General features: G+C 34.7%; 1 long non-coding RNA gene across 1 annotated transcript; it reads left to right on the plus strand.

The window, feature by feature from the left end:
* The first annotated feature begins 13,527 nt into the window (after nt 1-13,527).
* LOC129216896 (uncharacterized) lies at nt 13,528-20,907 on the plus strand. The gene is made up of 3 exons (XR_008580187.1): nt 13,528-13,583; nt 15,710-15,783; nt 20,725-20,907. It is a non-coding gene; the product is annotated as an uncharacterized LOC129216896 (long non-coding RNA).
* The last annotated feature ends 662 nt before the right edge of the window (nt 20,908-21,569 follow it).

A 21,569-nucleotide genomic window follows, 5' to 3' on the forward strand; every position in this document is an offset into this window, starting at 1 on the left:
TCTCGAAGTCAATCATAAGACTAATTCCACCCCCTATTGCACACTTGTGCAAAAAAAAAAAAAAAAAAAAAAAAAAAAAAACCACGTTCTTTGAAGAATCCGAACAATGGAATAACGTGGTGTGAATGTATTTGAAGAGAAAGAACAAGAAGGGTACAAATCCTCCGAAAAGCAAAGCGTGAATTAGGCGATTTAACTAAAATTGAAAAAAATTTATCGTGCATAAGTGAAAAGTGCATTTTAGGTTTCGCGTATAAATGAACAAGAATTAACATTGTTTTCCTATATCGCTGACCGGACCCGTGAGAAAAACGCGCATAAGTGAAAAACGCGTATAACAGAGGTCGCGTATAAGCGAGAGATCACTGTAATATAGTTCTCAATAGAACTGATCAATATTAACAAAATTAAAAAAATTGAAATTGGCATTTTTCAGAAAAAAAAAATGATTTAAACTTCTTTTTTCTCAAAAGGCTGGGAAAAGAAAGCAGAAACACATACTATTTCAAGATGTTGATTATCTTTTTAAACAGTGAAAAATAACCTTTAAAACAAAATAAATCGCAAAGAAATATGTTTTACCTTTCCTGAATTAAAAAATTTCAACGATTTTGTCGAAAATCGCAAGTAAGAAATGATGTCCGGGTCGCCATCTTTAGCAACCTGTATCTCGGCCCTGAATTTTGTTTTTGGAGAAAAGCAAAATATACCCTAATCTTAACTTTTCATTAGTTTTAACATACGTTACATTCAAAAAATTCCAAGACCATCTATGTAAACGCTCTAACGGAATTGACATGGATTCTACCATTCTTTTTTCAGCGGACGATTTGTACGCCATTTTTTAAGAAAGTGCCCCAACGAAATAATTGTTAAGAGATACATTTGAGTACTTATTTTGCCGTGTGCAGGTAAAGGGCAGTAACTGCAACTTTTCCTTTTTTTTTCTGCATTTCTGCCATTTATTGTATTGTAACGGATCCGGTGCGACTTCAACTTTCTTGAAATGAAGACACAGTTCTTGAGAACACACAGGAAATTGATTTACACTATGTACAGGAAAGATCGTCAACAACTGCTAAATTAATCATCAGCAATTAAGCAAATATCACACAACACCGTAATCTCAACGGTTACACACGTATTTACTTCCAAATACGAAAAACAACACAGCGAAATGCCTCGCAATAAACAGAGCTAATACACTCTCAGTACAAATTCTCAATCGAAACTAAACTTTTTATCACGCGGGACGCTTTTATAAACATCGAAAAGTTTCCACAGCATTCGAAATCCTTCTCGAAATTCGTAGACCGTTATCTGATTTCATTCACAAATTTTATCAATGAAAGAAAATAGGGGTCCGTATACTTCAGCCGAATGTACAGGGGCTGTATATTCATTACGGGAAACTATTTACAGGTTGCGTTACTACAATAATTACTATTTACAGAATTTGTAACAGTATGTTAGCTTTACTGTACAAGTTTGCTTACTTGGTTTCGGCTGAAAAAAAAAAAGCTTGAAAAAAACGTCAAATTCCAACATCTCCCTATTGTTAGGATCTAGTTTCTTCAAATATCTCGAAAACTCATTTCTGCATATACTGCTGTTTACTTGTCCACGGCGGTATTATCATATACATTTACTTTATCAATTTAAAGATTTATAATCAACCAGCTGCAGTAGTAGTGGTTAAAAAAAAGTGAATGAATTTAAAGAATTATTAGTTAAACACATCTGGGGTTTCTTGTAAAGGGTGTCCCAAAATTAACGCAAGATTTGAATTTGCCGCCATTTTTGCAATAAATGGTTGGCAACCCTGAAAAAAGAACAATTTGACAGCTGAGAGCTTAGGGTAATCAAAAATGGAGTGCGATACGATACAATAACGCGCTTTCATTAGTGAACAATTGTTTCAAAAATAATGAAAGTTGAGGCTGGTCAAGCAGTTACTGTTATTGGCGCTCGGTATCGCAACACGGTAATGCACGGGCTTGTTGACATAGACCTTTGAATTCAAATAACCCCATAAGAAGAAATTTAAAATTGTTAAATCACACGATCTAGGGTGCCGATTCTGATGACCGAAATGAGAGAGTACGCGACCAGGAAATGCCTAATGCAGTCATTGAAATGTTTCACTCTCTCTAGCTGTATGGTACAATAACACCCCATTTTTACTAACCCTAAACTCTCAACTGTCAAATTGTTCTTTTTTCATGGCTGCCAACAATTTATGGAAAAAATGGTGGCAAATTCAAATCTTGCGTTAATTTTGGGACACCCTTTATAAGTCTTGGGAATTCCATGAGCCCTATCTTATGTTTTGTGAAAAATCCCGTCTAAAAAGTTTCAGTAAAAAAAAACTGGTATCCATGTTGACAGTACTTTTTATCATGAAATCCTACTTTGCTGTGAAATTACTGTGCATTTTTCAATATAACTGGTGGTGAGATTTACTGTAATTCAATAAACTTTACTGTGTATTTTTACAGTGAAATAGGATTTTCCGTTAAAACTACTGGCAACATATACACGACCAGTATTTTTTACCGCAAGTTATCAGAACATTCTTCACAGTATTGCTCGGGGATTGCATTTCTGCATTTTTACGAATCTTTCGGACCTTAGTAATGCCAATTTGTGAAGCCTTCAGCCGCTCTTCCCTTCCATCTTTATTGACAACTAGCTGTACCCGACGCGCGTTGCTACGTCAACAAAAAAATACATCATTATACTGATTTTCATGACAATCGGTTGAACGGGGCAGAAGTTGCTACTCTGCAGTGCCACCTGGTGGCGAGTGGCTTCAATGAGCATATTATGCACCTTCTCCGTGGAAAAATACATATATATAGCAATTTTCATAATAATCGGTCCAGGTATCAAGTGAAGCCGCGACTATATTCAAATTTTGTACTCACGCAGTTTGCAAGATCAATCCATCGCTAAAAATATCAAATAGAAAAGGTTTTAAATCCCCCCGTTGCATGAAAAGCCATAAAACAATTAAGAAAGAATTGATTTGTTCAAACTCAAGAAAAATGGCAACAGCTAACTTCTTATCAATGAGATCTTTCACGCGAATTAATTTCTGCAGCCGATCATTTTATTCATATTTATCCAATGGATTTTGACTTAAATTGGAATAAAAAAGGAACTATCGATCGGATTTTTTTCGAACTGGTCTATAAACATTCCCAGTACCAAAAATAACAAACAGTGAAAGTTTCAGCCAAATCTGCCGGATAGTTTTTGAGTTCAAGGATGACATACAGACAAACATTCATCTTTATATATATAGAAGTACGTGTTCATCATTGTGAAGGTCATATCATCCCAAGTCCACGGACCTGAAATAAAAGTTTATTCCACATAATTTATTCCTGATTTGATGAATCCATCAGCACTCGTGCTCCTGAATCTTCGTCAGTGGAGTATTTGTACTGGGGGGAATCGTCTCTTCGATTCGAGGCATCTGTCTGTCTGGTATTCCGTGGAGTGGCACTCTACTTGGGTGGGCCTTCGCGAAGAGTTCCGCAAACAAAATTCCAACGATTTTTTTCACTCCTGCCGGACTCCCAACTTGATGAAGCTGCTGGAGAGATTCATACAGGAAGCACTTGTTGAGATTCTGAAATAAAATGTGAAATAAGTGAATGAATGTTGCCAGGATTTCACCTGATTTAATCTTCGTTTTAGGAGCAAGCGCCCTATCCACAGAATCGTAAGTAACGATCATTCTTTTTACACATAAAGAGTTCCAAATCAATAAATTCCATCAGTATGAAGAGTTAAAAAACAGCCTTTCACAAGATGGTAACGATTATCCTACATATTTGAAACTGAAGAGAACAAAGAAAAGATTTTTAGGTCTTCGCAAGGCTCGATTAAGATGTTGGGAGGCTTTAGGCCAAGCACTTTCTGATGCACGTATGTAGTCAAACCTTGCAATTTTAGCCTTTGGTAAAATGGTTTTAGAAAAAGTGACGAATTAAATAGGGGCCCTAGGCCACTACTTATAGTTCGCCTATTCAGTAAACATGAACAGGCCCTGGGTCTCTGCAAAACAGGAAAAAGTCCATGCTAAGTAATTTTCGGTTTCTTCAAAATGGAAAACATAAATGCTAAATAAATTTAGGTGTTCTCAAAATGGAAATCATCAATGCTTCGTGTATTTAGGTCTCTGTTAAAGCAGCAAAAAATCAGTGCTATGAATTTTTAGGTTTTCTCAAAATGGAAAATATCAATGCAAAGTATATTTAGGTCTCTGTTAAAATTGCAAAATATCAGTGATAAATAGTTTTAGATTTCTTTAAAAAGGAAAATATCCAGAAGTATATTTTGGTTTCCGTAAAATAGGAAAGCGTCAATGTTAAGTACATTTAGGTTTCCTCCAAATAGAAAACATCAATGCTAAGTACATTTAAATTTCCTAAAAATACAGGTAGAAATCAACAACGCTAAGTTTATTTAGGTTTTCGTTTTGGCCAGAGAATAGAACACTTATTAATGAGCACTGATAATTGAGCAATGGTCTGCCTGGGCGGGAAAGGGACACAAAGCGCCAAAAACATTAATTACTTCCTTTTACAAAAAAGCAAGTATTGTATTCGCGAAAAAATTTTCACCCAAAAATCGACCTTAATTTCCATTTTGCTCACCCCCAAATTAATGTTGAGTTTTTTTTTCAACTCGACCACACGTGGATATGTGCCTAGGAACGTACAGACACCCGAAATATTCATTTTGACGATCCCCGAGTTAATTACAACGAGTTTTCTCGTGACGTCTGTATGTACGTATGTATGTGCGTTAGGGTGTCCCGTCCATATATGAGAAAAAAAAATTTTTGAGCTACACTATCACAAGAGGTGTCAAAATTTGCGAAATTTTTCACAGATCACGGAAAAGGTAAAAAAAATGGAATTGCGTATCATCTTGAGGGCTCTACCGCTCTTTGAAGTTTTGCATATTTTACATTTTTGACAGACCTAAACGATATGATTTAAAAAATACAAAAATAAAGTTTAGAAAGCATTTTATTTAAGAAACTAATGAAACAAAGCACAAGAAAACAAAATAAACAAACTACAGTTTATAAATAATGACAAAAGTTTAGAATTTAAACTTATTTTTGTGTCCAAAATTTGGCATTTCTGCGCGAGATTGCAACCTGGTTCTAACGAAGCCATCTCTAGAAGTAGCGTTAGTAACACTTTGTGAAGCCTGTGTTATTAGTTTAACACATCTTTCCACAGATTGTGAGTGGCAAGGAAAGTCAACGATTTCCAAGCTATTATCTTTTGCCATAATTTGAAAGTTCTCGTTAGAAATATGTCGAAGAACCGGTGGTGCTGTAACCTGACACTCTTGCCAGACAATTATTTCCGTATAATCTTTAGCAGAGAAGTTAATTTTTGGTGTTTTAAATATTCTGCGTTTAGTGCTACTTTCAGCCTCTCTAGCTTTTTTTATTCTTCGTAATGCTAACTCCCGAATGTGCTCCCTATCATCAAACAACATACTGACCAGCAGGTTTTCTGGGTGCGCAAAAAAAGCATTTCTTTCGAAAACAGAATACACAACAGATTTCAAGTTTTCGGGTAAAAATCGAGAGTACACAATCATTTGAAAAAGATGTTTGGCTGCTTCCTTAAAAGATGACTTTTGCTTGATTAAGAACCAAACTGGACTTTAACCACATAGTTAACAAGTAATCGCAAATTTTCTGTTGAATTAAGAGTACTTACATAAAGTCTGAGTATACAATTAGCAGAAGTAAGCCATCTCGAGTGCGCCATTTTTCCAGGTTGACGATTTGCCAGCTCAGGACTACAGAAACCAGTTGATACAGCTTGACAAATCTCATAAAGATATTTTTGATCCGTGCTTAGTTCATCAACCACATTTTTCGGCAAATTAGGCAAATTACCATCCACCGGGCAAAAAGACAATGTCATTTTATTTTCACAACCAGCTAACTGTTTTCCAATAGGTCCGGAATATTCTTTAGGACTCAAAGTGCAACCATCTAAGGTCAAGAATAAATGACGAAGGAGTAATTCGTTGGCATGAAGCATACACACACACCATTGCAATGGTCTCCTCTAAATATTGAATCACGCCACCCTTCCAACCGGTGTTTATTGCAGTTCCGTCATATCCAACGCAAATCACGTCTTCTAAATTCAAGCATTGACCTTCTAATAGAGCTGTAATCGAAGTTAGAATTGCATTAGAAGCAGTGCGTGTCCCAAATAAATTGATCCGGGTTCTGCTAAAATTGAGATGTGCTCTTCTAAAATTTCTTTGCGATGGTAACGAGCTCCTATTTTCTCATTTATCAGAGTCTTGTCTTTACGTCCATAAAAGTAAATGCTTTTTATAGCAATACTTCCAATATCTTTGGAAGCTTCTTTCCGAGCTTTAGCTACAGCTCTGTGGATTTTGTTTTTATCGACAACTAGAGTTAAATCTTCTTTTGAAACCAAGCCGACATCAGCTAAAACTGCAGAAGCAACAGCAGCAGCAGATCGCGTCGACAAACCGTATCTGTCACAGACCTTAGCAACTGTTGGCAAGATCAGTGTATTCCTATTTGTCGTTGAAGTTGATGGTGTCCCTGTAGAGGCCGTATTCGTCTCTGTTATGGGATACGTTTCTGGAGAAAATTCACGCATCGAATCGTCATCAAAATTTGCTGAGACAGAATCGTTATTTTCAGTAGAAGACTTTTTTGCTGCCCTTTCAAGTTTTCTCTGCTGTTGTTTCATTAATCTAGCTGTTTCTTTCTTATCGACACCTCTTATCACCATTTTCCTGTCATTTCTTCGATCCAACAAGAAATTTCTCTCATTGATGGGAACTTTTTTAGGTTTTAAACACGAACAAGACTCAAATACAGGGCACTTACAAGCCGCAACGTCGAAGAGCTTCTCAGATGACTCTAAAAAGCACTTCAGTTTATTTTCAAAACTATCACTTCGTTTGTTTCTGGGATATCGTTTCAAATTGACGTACTTTTCGAAATAGAATTTTAATAATTGAATTACTCGTTCCTTAGTTACGATTGGAATTGAAGCTTTTGTCCAAATACTGTTGATTTTTTCAGAAACAATTGTATATATATATCTGAACTGGAAGGATCCTTTCCATTATGCATACATTTCTGTTCGCTCCTGACAAATAAAATAAATTTTATGACGTCTTTTACAGTAGGTAGCTTCCGATCATCAAATTCCTTGTAGGGTCCCAGTATAGCACAAGTAGTCTCACTACGTCTCAAACTCATTACTTAAAACTAACAGAATCGGCATATAACACTAACAATTGCAACTGTACTTTTATAGCATTAAAATTACTTTGACTACGAAGAAAACACCCGTGAGTCAAGCCAAGAAAGCCCTCGAAACAAGTAAAAGGAATTAGCAAGTTGAAACCAAACAAAGTCGAAGTCGTCACTAACATATTGTTGCATGCAAATCGAGACGTGGCGCCAAGCTTCGTGGACGATTCTACTGCGGAAATGGGGGTTATTCCCATATAGGCATTTACAGTAGTAATCACCATATGTTTTTTTTTTTTTTTTTCTGTTCGTGTTGATATTACGAATCACAATCTTTTTATTTCAGCTGTCAAGCTTTTATTTCACAGTAAATTTATAACTTTATTCACAGTACTTCTTTTTCAGTTGCCATAAAAATGACAATTTTTCAAAACTTTGACGATCGGTAGAGCCCTGAAGATATAGTTTTATTCTATTTTTTAAATTATTTTTGTAATTTACGATCGATTTCGCAAATTTTGAGAGGTCTTGCATTAAGAAAAACAGAAAAAAAAATTTTCGGGACACCCTAATGTGCGTATGTGTGTATGTATGTCTCATAACTCAAGAACGGAATGTCCTAGAAAGTTGAAATTTGGTACGTAGACTCCTAGTGGGCTCTAGTTATGCACCTCCCTTTTTGGTTGCATTCGAGTCTTTTGCACTTTTTGGGGGGAAATCATTGTTAATTTCGATGTAAACTCACGTGGTGTTATAATTTGGCGGACACTTGGCGATATATCGCCAGTCTTTTCGTCGTCAAGTTTTGTCACCAACTTGGCGACAAATTTGGCGATTTTTTAAATTATTTATTTATTTATTTATTTTTTAAAATCTGGTTTCAATTTGGCCATTTATTTATTTATTTTTTAAAACCTGGTTTCAATTTGGTGATATTTAGAGAGTAAACTATTGAATCATATTAAAACTGCCAATAATGAGAAAATGACATTAAATTGGAGTAAAAGGAAGTCATGTGATGCACACATCAGCTCGTTTTTTTACAGAAATTCTGCAGAAGCTCTGCTGTATTTTTGCAACTATCTTCATAGTAAGGGAGTAATTTTGCAGAAATGCTGTAAATTTCTCCGAACGACTTTGAAGAAACATCACAAGACCTTTTTCGTACGAAAGTGTCTATTATTGAGATGAATAAGCATCATGTGTGGGAACTTTAGATTTAGTACTTCTTTAACTTGATGAAATCTGCAGAACTTCTGCAAGAATCTGTGGAATCTCTGCAGAAAATTTGTCGTCCGTTCCTGGCCTTTGTACCTTGTTCCTTACCCGCACTGGTGCACAAGGGTCGTTTCCATGCACACTTTCGAGCCCGGAAAAAAACCTGCTTTTCACCGCATTCCGGTTATTTGCGGGGTTTATGTGGAATCTTTCTACTCCTGCTAGCTTCTGGAGTGAAAGCGGTGTTTTTACCTAGAATGCATTACGCGAAACAAGTTCGTTTCATAGACTAATAATAAGAGTAGACCGAGCTATGGCAACCCTTTTGCTGCTCATAAACCAAACCATGTGACTGGTGGATATCCTAGCAACAGCGAGCGTTGATCGAGCAGACGACCAACGCCCGCGAGAAATAAAATAAATAGAATTGATGGAATGATCTTTTATGGAGTCCGATTTGTAAATTTGTTATTCTAAGTTGTAAATATTTTGTTAATATAGTGAGTTTTTCGTTTAGATAGTATTGTGCATTTTCTTTATTCAATTTCAATAACTCTCTAAGCATTTAAAGATGCAAGCGCCCAAATAGAATCGGCAAACGGTAAGATTTTTACCTACAATTTCAATTTAAGATACCGATTAGTACATTTTTGCGTTAAATGTTTACGTCATTACGTTTACGCCAACGCTGACGTAGCAGTTCCAAATGAAATAAAAGTTACTGAAAACTGAGATCAAAAACTAATTGCTAATGTCAAAATAATGCATAACTAAAAGAAAAACAGTTCAATCTCTGCACCTGGAAAAAAAATTATAATGAAAGCACATTACGTCTTAGAATACATGTCGAGTGCCAAACTATAGATAATGTTGCCATCTAGCAACCATGCTGCCAAAGTTTTCGCCGAGCCTCCCACCAGTCACATGATGTATCCATGAACCAATTTTTTCATCAGCAAGTCCGGGAAAGCTCGGTCTACTCTTATTATTAGTCTATGAGTTCGTCTACTAGCCACTAAGGATGCTGGGTAAAAACCGCTTTCTCTGGTATAATGGGAGAACCTCTTTTTACATGGAAACGGGGAATTTTTCAGTCGGTTTTTTGTGGAGCCAGAGCGGGGATTTACCGGGTCGAAAAGTGCGTTATGAACGCGGCTGCTCAATGATCGTCAATATAAAGGAGTCGTCTTCAAATGATGTCGCGCTTTGAGGGAGAAAGGGGGATGATAAGGGGTGTGTGGGGGGTGGGGCAAACCTTTGACAATATTATTCATCCTCATTGCGTTCAAACACTTCTTTATCTTCTTTACTAATAATAAAGCAGAAAGTCTCTCTGTCCGGAGGATGTCTGGATGTCTGTAGGATGTCTGGATGTCTGTGACGCGCATAGCGCCTCTCAGCGCATGGCGCTCATAGCTCATAGCGCTCATAGCGCATAGACCGTTCTGCCGATTTTCATGAAATTTGGCACAAAGTTAGTATGTAGCATGGGGGTGTGCACCTCGAAGCGATTTCTCGGAAATTCGACGTGGTTCTTTTTTTATTTCAATTTTAAGAAAAAAAGATATCATAAATTACGAAATTATCATAACGTGGAACCGTAACATGTGCACAAGCCAATTGGCGAGATACGAAATTATCATAACGTGGAACTGTAACGTCGGTACAAGCCAACTGGCGAGAAAATTCACCATACATTATTTGTAAATATACAAGAGAACCAAAAGACCTTTAATTTTTCTATTACGGGCGAAGCAGTGCGGGTGCCACTAGTTACTAATAATAAAGATGAAAGTCTCTCTGTCCGGAGGATGTCTGGATGTCTGTAGGATGTATGTGACGCGCATAGCGCCTAAACCGTTCGGCCGATTTTCATGAAATTTGCCACAAAGTTAGTATGTAGCATGGGGGTGTGCACCTCGAAGCGATTTCTCGGAAATTCCATGTGGTTCTTTTTCTATTCCAATTTTAAGGAAAAAAAATATCATAAGATGGACGAGTAAATTACGAAATTATCATAACGTGGAACCGTAACATGGGCGCAAGCCAACTGGCGAGAGAATTCACCATACATTATTTGTAAATATACAGGCGAACCAAAAGACCTTTTGATTTTTCTATTACGGGCAAAGCCGTGCGGGTATCACTAGTTACGAATAAAATGTCAACGATTGCAGCAGTATTTTCAATTCATTAGTTTTTTTTCAAAAGCAAATATTTGAAACTAGAAAGTCGCCCGTCAAGGTATGACGGCTGAAAATTGCTTCTACTCTTCTACATTTTAACGAAGCAATTGCCTGTTTGGTGATATTTTGATAGTTGAAATTTTAAACCTAACACCAGTGGATGAACCCTAAACTCTAGTATATAGCGTTCATTGTTTTTGTTTCTGCATTCCCTGAAATGACAGTCTTACCAGTAAAGCAGTTAAGTTACCGGGTCGAGTTCAGCCTTGTCACAATAACGCCTTTCCCTGCATGTTAAACAATATCAAAACATGTTATCAAATTATCATGCCGTGGCGCGAGTTTCACTGTTGAAGCACGCAGGTTACTCGATCATCGGCTATTATTTATATGAGGATGCTACTTCTTTTCATTGCTCATAAAATTAATTTGTAGCGTTAAAGCCCAGTAGGGTGCATTATTCCTGGTAGATTTGGTGCTTTTTTCTTTTTTTTTTGTCAGTTAAGCAGTTCCAGAAATTTTTTTCGATCCTAAAACCGCAGGTTTGTTTGTAGCGAGGGCCCCCCCCCCCTCGATTAACTGAATGTATTTATTAAGTGTATCGACTTCGGTTCGATTACGGCCTGTCTAGATCGACTCTGCTCCCAATGGGAGCGAATACGTCTTTGAATTCCATAGCTTTTCGAGAGTTGTTGGCAAGTGAAATGCTTGATACTGTACTTGCAATTTTGTCATAGCCTTGGCCATGGTTGCAATAATGCTTCAGGAGCTTTCTTGGTAAATCAGGAAGGTGCTAATCAATTATTTTAAACCTAAAAGTTTTCTCTGAAGGTTCTAAACTGGTTTTTACCGGGGAGATTTCTGAATTCTTCAGAAAGGATACTGACTTTTAGCGTAAAACATACCTGTTTTATAGCAAGATATGTTTATGGTAGAAAATGGGCACATTAGCTGCCCATTATCTCCCAGGGTCTTCAGCATGATCCTTCATGAAATGGTAGTCTGTACCCGCCCCTATACCCGCCTCTGATAAGAAGGGGTTAAACAGAATCTTTTTATATCTATGTTTATGAAAAGTAGCGTGACATGTGACAAGAAAAGGAGAAAAGGGGTAAGATGAAGTGTGACTCTTTGTAACAAAAAAAGGATAAAAGGGTCAAAAATGTTGAAAAAAAAAAAAAAAAGCATGACATTATTGATGAAGAAGAAATGAAAGAGAAATTTTCATTAAAGGATAAATTCCAAGCTTGTGTGACGCACGGAGCGAAACCTTCTCCTCCACTTGACGTTAAATCCCGGTTAACACAAATTTGCCATTTCAACTGCGCTTGCGCGCGGACTTAGCTTTTTGGGCTTTCTGTTTTAAGATTTCGTGTTGCTTGTTTATATATAAGCTGAGCGAGAGTCCCACCAAATTAATGAATGCGATTATAATATTTTCACAGCGACTTCGTGATATATCATATGAAACTACGGATATGAATAACTGATAATCTTAAGAGAAAAATGACACTTCAATATTTATTAGTTTGGAAATATTTATTTAACGTAAATGTAAAACACGTTGTGTACTTCAAAAATGATTCGAATATTAGTACAGAAATCCGTCTTTTGCGGATATTTTACGTTAGGCGTAAACAACTTAGTATTATACATTTTTATTTAGGTTGAGAGTTCGGCTTTGTATTAGAAGTGATGCTGAAATTCTAGTACGCTCTTCTGAGGTTAAAAATTTGGTCCTGAAAAAAGACAGACGATTCAAACACCGAATCCATTAATAATTAAGACGCAAAATTCAATCTTTACCGAGGCCTAAAAACTAAATCAGAAAAAACTTTGTGATTTCTAATTTTTATCTTTTGCCATCTCATATTTATTACCAAATTCAAAATGTTTGTAATTAATTTAGCAAGAGTTTTGAAATCAGCTAAGTCCGTGCGCAAGCGCAGTTGAAATGGCAAATTTGTGATAACCGGGATTTAACGTTGAGTTTCTCCTCCGCAATGCACCACATCCGCAGAGCGCTGTTCCGCTTCTAACCCAACCATCCAGAGCGGGGCAAACCAAGGGCAAACCGTAAAAACCATTCCTCTACCCCCAAACCCGTCATTTAGGGGGACAAAGGGGGCAAGGGGTCAATTCACCCCCCCTTATCCTGTCTTTTAAATACTAATCGCTCCTAGAAACTTATCAACCCCTTGAAGGGCCAAATCTTCCTTTTGGAGGCTATCCCCCCCCCCCCCCCCAGGGTTGGAAACTACTGTTCTTACCAATGTATTATCATACCAGTTATAGTGTAGTCCATGGAAGAAAAAGGTTAATATAAAAATTATTAAAGTTCAAAAAAGGGGGGAGGGGCGAGCTTAGGTTCAAATTCAAAAGTGGGTAATGCTGTCCATCCTCGGCTACAGTAACTGTCTAAACTTAATTTAAGCAAATTTGTGGGATGCACTTGATTGAAATTAGTAGCGATTGCTAGTAATTCCTTCAATTCTACACTGTAAAAAAAATTCGGAAACGTTTCTGAGTATATCGTGCAGCTGCGGTTCATGAAATTTTCAAAAACGTTTCTGAGTATTTCGGAATTCTCTTTCTGTAACACTGTTAAAAATTTCACTGAAAAAATGGTTAAATAACAGTTTATTTTATTGTCATTTTACCGTATTCAGCCTCAACAGTCAAATAACCATAAAAAAGATGGTTTTCAAACCATTAATCGAAAGAAAAACAGTATTTTCACCGTATTTTGAGAAAGCGGTTATTTTACCGTAAAGTTTAGCCAATCGGATCGACTGACAGCCAATAGGAATTCAGCGCGCGCAACGCCATCTTCCGGAAATGGAAAAGCGAGGGTGATGATAGCAAACATGGCGGCCTCTATTGGAAAGGTAAATACATTTTTCATTTATTAGATTTTTAGTTATTTGTTGTGTACTTAATGTTATCTCTACTAACACTTATTTTAAGAGCTGAAACGCACTTATAACATATCAATGAGTGCCACTGCACCTATTCTTTTCTTACTTTAGATTATACATATACGTAAGCAATGTTGAATGCTGAATGCATTTACAGTAGTAAATTTGAAACTTCGACTCTTCCCTCTCTATTTCCCTGAGTTTATTATCCCTTCCAGGGAAAATACTGTTCAAGTTGCAAAAAACAATTATCTTTTAGGAATTGTACCATATTTTGCGAAATACTGAGTATTTGGCCGAGAATTACAATCGTATACGGTTGAAAATTGTCTTCCATATTGCATTGTAGTATGATATGTGTCGAATTTGGTTAGTTTATCTGCAATTCTGCACAAATTTAAATTCCTTTATTTATTTGAAAATCTACTGCTTCAGATGTATAATTTTACAGCGTACAATCATGGTAATGTTATGTAAATAAATCTTGCAGGAAACCAAATGTTTCTGCACCATGACTATTATTAAACTTGGATCACTGTGATTAATTGAATTAGATTGCTTTTTAGCAGTATTTATTATATTGTAAATCAACTTTTAGATATTTGAAGTATGAAAAATCAGTAATAAGCTGACTTTTCATATTTATGACCACTTAATATCATGATGTCTTATTTTTTTACTTTTTCTGTTTTATGTATAAATGAGTAAGTAAGAGTAAGGTTAATGTTATGTGTCGTAAGATTTAAGAAATAAGTTATTAGGTAACGGATAAACTAAAACCCCCACTTATACGAATTTTAAAAATCCTCCCGGAACCAAATATTTCCACTTGGACGCAAGTGTTCAAGTTCCCAGCTTAATCGAATAATATTGTTTAGCTTTCCCAATATTTTTGCAGAGAAAATTTTCGAATAAATTAAGTCAGAACTAGAGTTTAAGCAGAGTTCAAAACTTTTTAGCAAAAAAGCTAAAATGTGAAAAAAAAGCTTTAGCGAAATGCTAAAACATCCAAAGTTAATGAATAACTTTCCATAAGGCAAATTATGGGGAAGGTGTTTCTTTCTAAATGCCTCAATGCGTTTCACCTGCAATTGCAAATTAAATTCCAAATTTAGTTTGAAATGAAAAAATTTAGAATTAATGCAACTGCAAGCAGAAACACTGGTAAGTACAATTATTGACGTAAGATATAAATTCATATTTTTTTGGCCAACAATGGGGGGGGGGGGGGGCATTTATATTTTGTCAAAACATTTCCACTAACTCTAATTTCTTTTGTCGTTCCCATTGCAAAAACGAACGCAGTTATAAGTTAATAACACTGAAAAATATTTACCCTTTTAAGATGAGTATAAATTGATAAATACATCCTAACCTCTTTTTGTGGTGGATAGGGACCACATTAAAAAACTCGCATAAAAGAGTTCGTTCGTTTCATAAATAACTTCGTCCATTTTATAAATACTTCCCAATCTCAAGCTTCAAAAATTTTCATATTGTGACACATTATTTATGTAACGCTTACTCATTTTGTGTGTAATGGATTACTGGGAGTATACCCTCAGAAAAATTGGTAGGAACATCTCTGATCCAAATAACAATCAACAGCAAACAGAAGAGCAATTACGTCGTCAAATGTATTTCATTTTAGCAGTAATTGCTTTTAAGCATCTTCAAATTACGAGGCTCTGTTGTTTTTAAGTAATTGGCCGAACAGAATATTCGGCTTGTCTGCAGGCAGGGCCGCCAAGAGTTAAAGGGGGGTCCCCTTGTCAGTTTGGTTGATGGGTCCCCATTCCCCCATACTTTATGAGAAAGTAAGTGTAAAAAACTAAATACTTATAATTAATGTCCTATAATTTTCAAAATCTCATGACTCCGAGCAATGCCATGAGAGCTGTGTATGCACAGTTAAAAAAGTAATTAAAAAAAAGAATTATTAAAAATCAGTTTTGCTATCTAATTTTTCTTTTGTATTTGTATTACAAACAGATGAAGCATTTTAAAATTATGAAAAATATGCTTATGATATAAATAATTAAAGTATGTTTTTAATCCTTATGTGACTTACTAGTGTTTTTCTTTTCACCTAATAGACATCCTAAGAATTTGTGGACAGTTGATGGCATTGGGAAAAACTCATCAATGATGCATTTGCAAACTTTAAGAGGTACTAAGTATTTTCATTTATTTTTTGTTTCCAATTAGTCTCTTTCTGGACATCTGTTTGACATTCTTGTAGAATTCCTAAAAATTTGGTATTATTAATCTTTGAATTAAAATATTGAAAAGTTAATATCCAAGTGTTTCGTTGTTATATATTATTAATCACCTATTTGATTAATTTTTGAAATTATATATTTTTAAACACTTAATATTATGAAGTTTTTTTTTTCTGGTTACTGTTTCATATTTAAATGAGTTTGATAGTAGGGTTGATGTAATGTGCCGTAAAATTTAAGCAAAATTAAAAAGCAAAAATAAAATTTTAATTTAACATTTGAGGCTTTTCTATTACAGAAAAATTACTTTGAATTTGATAATAGTAGTTTGGCTATGGTTTTCAACTGCTGTAACTTTCCTTCATTCCATAGAGAAAGATGTGTTTGTTTACCAATTGTCAGATATTTACATTTGTTTGCTATTTGATGGTAGAATACTGAAATAATTAGCCGAATCAAATATCTGGTTTATCTGCCGAATAGGCAGTATACTGAGTATCAACTGAATATAGTTAAAATGTTATTTTAACATTTTTATAAAAACTTAATATTCTGAGTTATTTTTCTGGTTATTGTTTTGTTTTTAAATTATTTAGTAATTTTCAGTAAATTACTGCCCTAGAGCCAGAGCTAAGGCAGAAATACATAAAATACACCACCAGCTCAGTCATTCCATTCGAGGGTTGTAGTTTCGTGCTTATTAGCACTCATGAGCCCAGATTAGGAAGTGACTGCGCTGGAGGTGGAAAACAACTTAAGAGAGCCAAGAGTGCCAAACAAACTGGTAGCTCATATAAAAGAAGTGTTTGGCACTCTCGGCTTCCTTAAGGGGGTTTTCCATCTCCAGCTCAGTCCCTTCCTATTCTGGGCTGATGAGTGCTAATCAGCACGAAACTGCAGTCCGCAAATGGAATGACTGAGCTGGCGGTGTATTTTATGGATTTAGTAATAGAGTAAGGTTCAGGGCAGTGGTTGGAAAAACTACATTTTTTTTGTAGCGAACTACAACTACAACTACTTTTTTCAAAATGTAGCAACTACAAACTACTTTTGAAATGTAGTCGGTACTTCGCTACTTTTCAAAAAATAAATAAATAACATACACATAATACACACCGTTTGCGGATTGAATAAAAAAAATGTTGAGATTGATATATTGGTTCATTTGAACATGGAATATTGCTATAAATTATCTATTCTTTCTTTCCTTTACTGAAACGATTCGTCAATTCAAACATTGTATACCATTTGCAAATATTCCCTGCAAGAAAGGACTTAAATGTGGAAGGAATTCAACTTTCAAATTTTTAATCCTTTCCTGACAGTAAATAGTATTTCATTCAAGAAGTGTAACTCGGCTACTTGAAATTGAGATAAATCTAGTCATAATTTGATTTAAATTTTACATAGACATACATATACATAAAATTTATTTAGATGATGAAAAGCATCATCTTTTAAACAAAAGAGAAGAACTTTAATTTTCATTATATGAGTTAATTTTAGAAGAACTTATATTTCGTAGGAATTAATTGCTTTTGAGCTTCAAGCTACGGTTCCGGACCTGGACACATCTCTTTTCTAATGCCCCTGACAAAATAAAATAACGAATTTTTCAATTTTACCGAATAATCTCAAAAACTCAGAACATTTAATAATTGACTTTTAATATGTTAATAAATGAACACCCAATCAGTAAAAAAGAAAAAAAAAAGAAATATGAAAAATACCCCAAACGGTTCTACTAATTATCCGAAACATGTAACATAACTAAAAACTTACTTTACTTCAATGTGCATTTTTTAGCAACAGTGGACTCGGGCTACAACGCAATTCGACTAACACGAAATGTCTATATAGCGAGTTTTACTCGAGAAACGAATTTTGCAGCTGACGCGAATTCCTCACCCGCTATACGAAAATTTTTGGAGCAGAAGCGCAGGGTTTATATCACCCTCTTTCTTGGGTACTAAATATTAGTTTCGTGAATGGAATTTCCCTTTGGCATCACTGAAAGCCAAAATTCCCCGCACCGTAGAGTCGAAACATCAGATTGCTAACGTACAAATCGCCGCTCCGCATTTTTTTTTTGAAATATTAAGTTGATGAAACATAATTTCACATAAGCGGGCTGTTTATCTAAAGTTAGAAATGTATCCCTCGCGTAAGTTGAGGTTCGACTGCATGTGCAAATGGCATTGATACCGAAAGCTTTTTGCTTAACGGGCAAAGTTTGCATGAAACGGAATAAATTCGTTTTTTTCTTTCTAAGCCATGCTCTACTCAAGGGGAATATTGGGAAAATGTTAAAGTTTCTATGCCAAACAAACTAATGGCGTCAAACAGATACAACGTATGGCGTCAAACAGATACTACGTATGGCGTCAAAATAATATATCAGAGGTCAGCTCATATTTTTCAGTGTTACGAATCTCATTGGTGCAAGTTTTACTCGCGTAATAATTGCACCAGTCAGATTCGTTTGAAAACGCGTTTTTTTTTTTTTTTTTTTTTTTTTAACTTTATTCAAAAGTAGTTTCCAGAAATCGCTACAAACTACTTTTTTTTGTAGCGAACTACTCGCTACTCTACTTTTTTTAAAAAGTAGTGCGCTACACTACAAACTACTAAAAAATGTAGCTACTACAGTAGCGTCGCTACTTGTAGCGCGCTACTTCCAACCACTGGTTCAGGGGCATGCACAGGGGGAGGAGAGAGAAACACCTGTTAGCCTGAGCATGAAGGGTGCCTGAGATTTTTAAAATGAGAGATGAAATATGTGTAGGGGACATAAGAGAAAACAATATGGAGGAGGGCCAGAAAAAATCATTTGTGACGGGCCCCAAAATTTCTGGGCACGTCCTTGGTAAGGTTAGTGAGGTGTGTGATAAGATTTAAGAAAAATTGAAAAAGCAATACAACTTGAGCTTAGTATTTTCTCTTGCATTAAATTTACTTTCAGTGTGATAATACTACTATTAATAAGAATTTGCATACTATAATTTTCATTCATTGTTTCAAAAAATATGTTTTTGGTCTCCATTTGTCAAATATTAAATTTTTTCAGTATTCCGTTGCTGAATATTAAAGTACAATCGACCAAACTGAATCTTCGGTGCATCCGTAATTTGAATTATATCTGTGACAAAGCCAATTGAACTTTAACCAGGAGTTTGCAATTTTTTTTTTTTTTTTTTTTTTGCATTAAAAAGTTTAACAGTTATTTTTACATTTGAAAAAAATCATTCAAGGTAAAACTAAAAATAATTCTTCAATTGAATAGGCTAACTCTTTAGGATATTATATAAATCTAATAACATAAATCTAATAACATTCTATCCAAGTAGCAATTTTGTTTTTATAGTGATTAATGTTACTTTTATATATTGTTGCAAATAATGCCAAAAATTTGAGTATGTAAAATCAGTTTTAAAAATTCAAAATCCAAGTTTTAAAACCATTGGGAAAAAGTTGGATCACTGTTTAAATGTTGTTTTCAAAAATGTCGGGGTTGGGGGGGGGGGAGGGGGGAGTGAGAGAGAGCTTTTTTCAATGGCTTAAAAAGTCTTGGTAACAAAGTTAAGGATCTGAAATGAAATTACTTCATAAATTATTCGAGATTTTTCTTGCTTTGTCATTTGAAGTTATTGGGCATTTTATAGAATATCCTTGTGGACTTAAAAGAGGAATTAATGGTGTCAGTTACAGTTGTATACTCTTCAAACAAAGGACAAAAAAGTTTGTCGTAAGGTTAGTATTTAAATTTCACAAAGTGAGGGCTTTGTTTTTTTAGCAGAATAAAAGATCTGTTATAGGATTTTTTTTGATGAATAGTTAAGAGGAAATTTTATTAATTTTTATTTGTTCTATTTAGTATATTTTCCAATTTTTAAAATTATTTTTTGCAAGCAAGGTGAAAAATAAAGTCTGAGGCTTTATTATTTTTCTCAGAAAAAAATTGCATAGCAAATTTTTTTTTTGTATATACAGTTGAACTCGGTTAATATGAAGTATCAAAAAGCTATGAATTCGTTTGTATTAGCAGTTATTCGTAACTACTGTGAATGAGTGATTCTGTGGGGGAAAAAAAACATGAAGAAATGCTGCTCTACATTTAAAAAATATTGCTGCACGAATTGTACATTTAGCACATTCATTTATAAGAAACGAGATATTTATTTCTGAATATATTTGGAAAATATTGAAAAAGGAAGATGGTATCGAAAATCACGGAATAGGTTGTAATCCGCAATGGAAGACGAACAATTTTATCTCCGTATAAATTGCAATTTCTGCGGGTCAACAAATGTACGGACTGTATTTTCTATGCAAAATAATCTATATTTTCTTGATACACGATGGGACTTCTACTACCAAACGAAGTAATGAATAATTTCTAGAAAAGGATACTACAGTATTCAACCACAAACGTTTTTAGTAAGAGGTCAGGAATTTTTGTTTGTCTTAGCCGAGACTTGCAATTACGCATTATGCGTGAAATTTTCATTGTAATTAGATAGCGAACCAAACTTAACGAATAAAACGTTCATTTTTGCCGTGATTTCATATTAAGAGAGTTAAACTGTACATATAATGAATGTACTTTATTTGATTAGCTTTAATGTGCTTTAAATGCAACTGAATTTTTTAATAATGCTGCAGATGTATTTTAACTTGTAAGTTATGCCTTAAGAAAGCATATTTAATTTGCTACGTTCTTCCTAACGAACCAGTATGTTCTATTGTGTATTGAGGTAAATATTGGAAAAGATGAAAAGTGATTTTGCTGTTGCATTTAATTTAATGTTAACAGAAACTGATTTTGTAGTTTCAGAATACCATAATATTAGGCTTGTGTTTTGCATGGCTAATTTTAATCTATGTTTCAGGTGCTTTGTGGAAATAAATCCAATGCCTGGGTCCAAGACATAAAAGATGATTTTTATTATTTGTAAATGTTGCGATTTGTAATACATTTGTTATGTTGTATATATGTATTTGTGAATTATTTTGTATTGCTCAAATTCTAAAATAAACAAGATCTCCACGTAAGGTTTCTTATTTTTTCTGTGTTTAAAATATTTTCAATAATAGAGAGCTTGGATTAAACTGTCATTTGGGAGGTAAAACTCAGTACCAGCAAAATTTACATTATTGTCATCTACTGTACTTAAGTTTTTTTTTTTTTTTTTTTTGTACAAGCTTGCTTATTTGGTTGGAACTCGAAAAATAGAGCTCGAGTAAAATGTAAAATTTCAGCATTTCCCTAATGCTGGTATGGAATTCAAAAATTATTTTTTCACATAGCTCAAAAAATCATTTCTGCAGGTATACCTTCCCATAGTAGTACATTCAAATGCATATGCAATTGCAGATTCTTGCTTCTTTTTTTTTTTTTTTTTTCATGTTAGTGCACTTGAATGCATAAATGTTTATTGCTGGGTTTTTTACTTGATTTTAGGTCCTTTTTTATCTTTGAAAAAAAATTTAAGAAGTAATTTTTGTTTCGCCATGTCTCATAGAAAAATTTAAGAAGTAATTTTTGTTTCGCCATGTCTCGTAGAAGCCGACCTTGAAGAACCATTGCTTACCATTTTTTGTGTGAATGATTGGAAAGATACAATCGTTTTAGTTCAGAAGTAACAAGTTTTCTGAGCATTTTTTTAAATATTGCTTGTTTTTTCATTTTTGCTGCATATTTTCATAGTTTTAGTGCATATTTCAATCACTTTTT

Source organism: Uloborus diversus, chromosome 2 (assembly GCF_026930045.1).
Source record: "Uloborus diversus isolate 005 chromosome 2, Udiv.v.3.1, whole genome shotgun sequence".
Lineage (NCBI taxonomy): Eukaryota > Metazoa > Arthropoda > Arachnida > Araneae > Uloboridae > Uloborus > Uloborus diversus.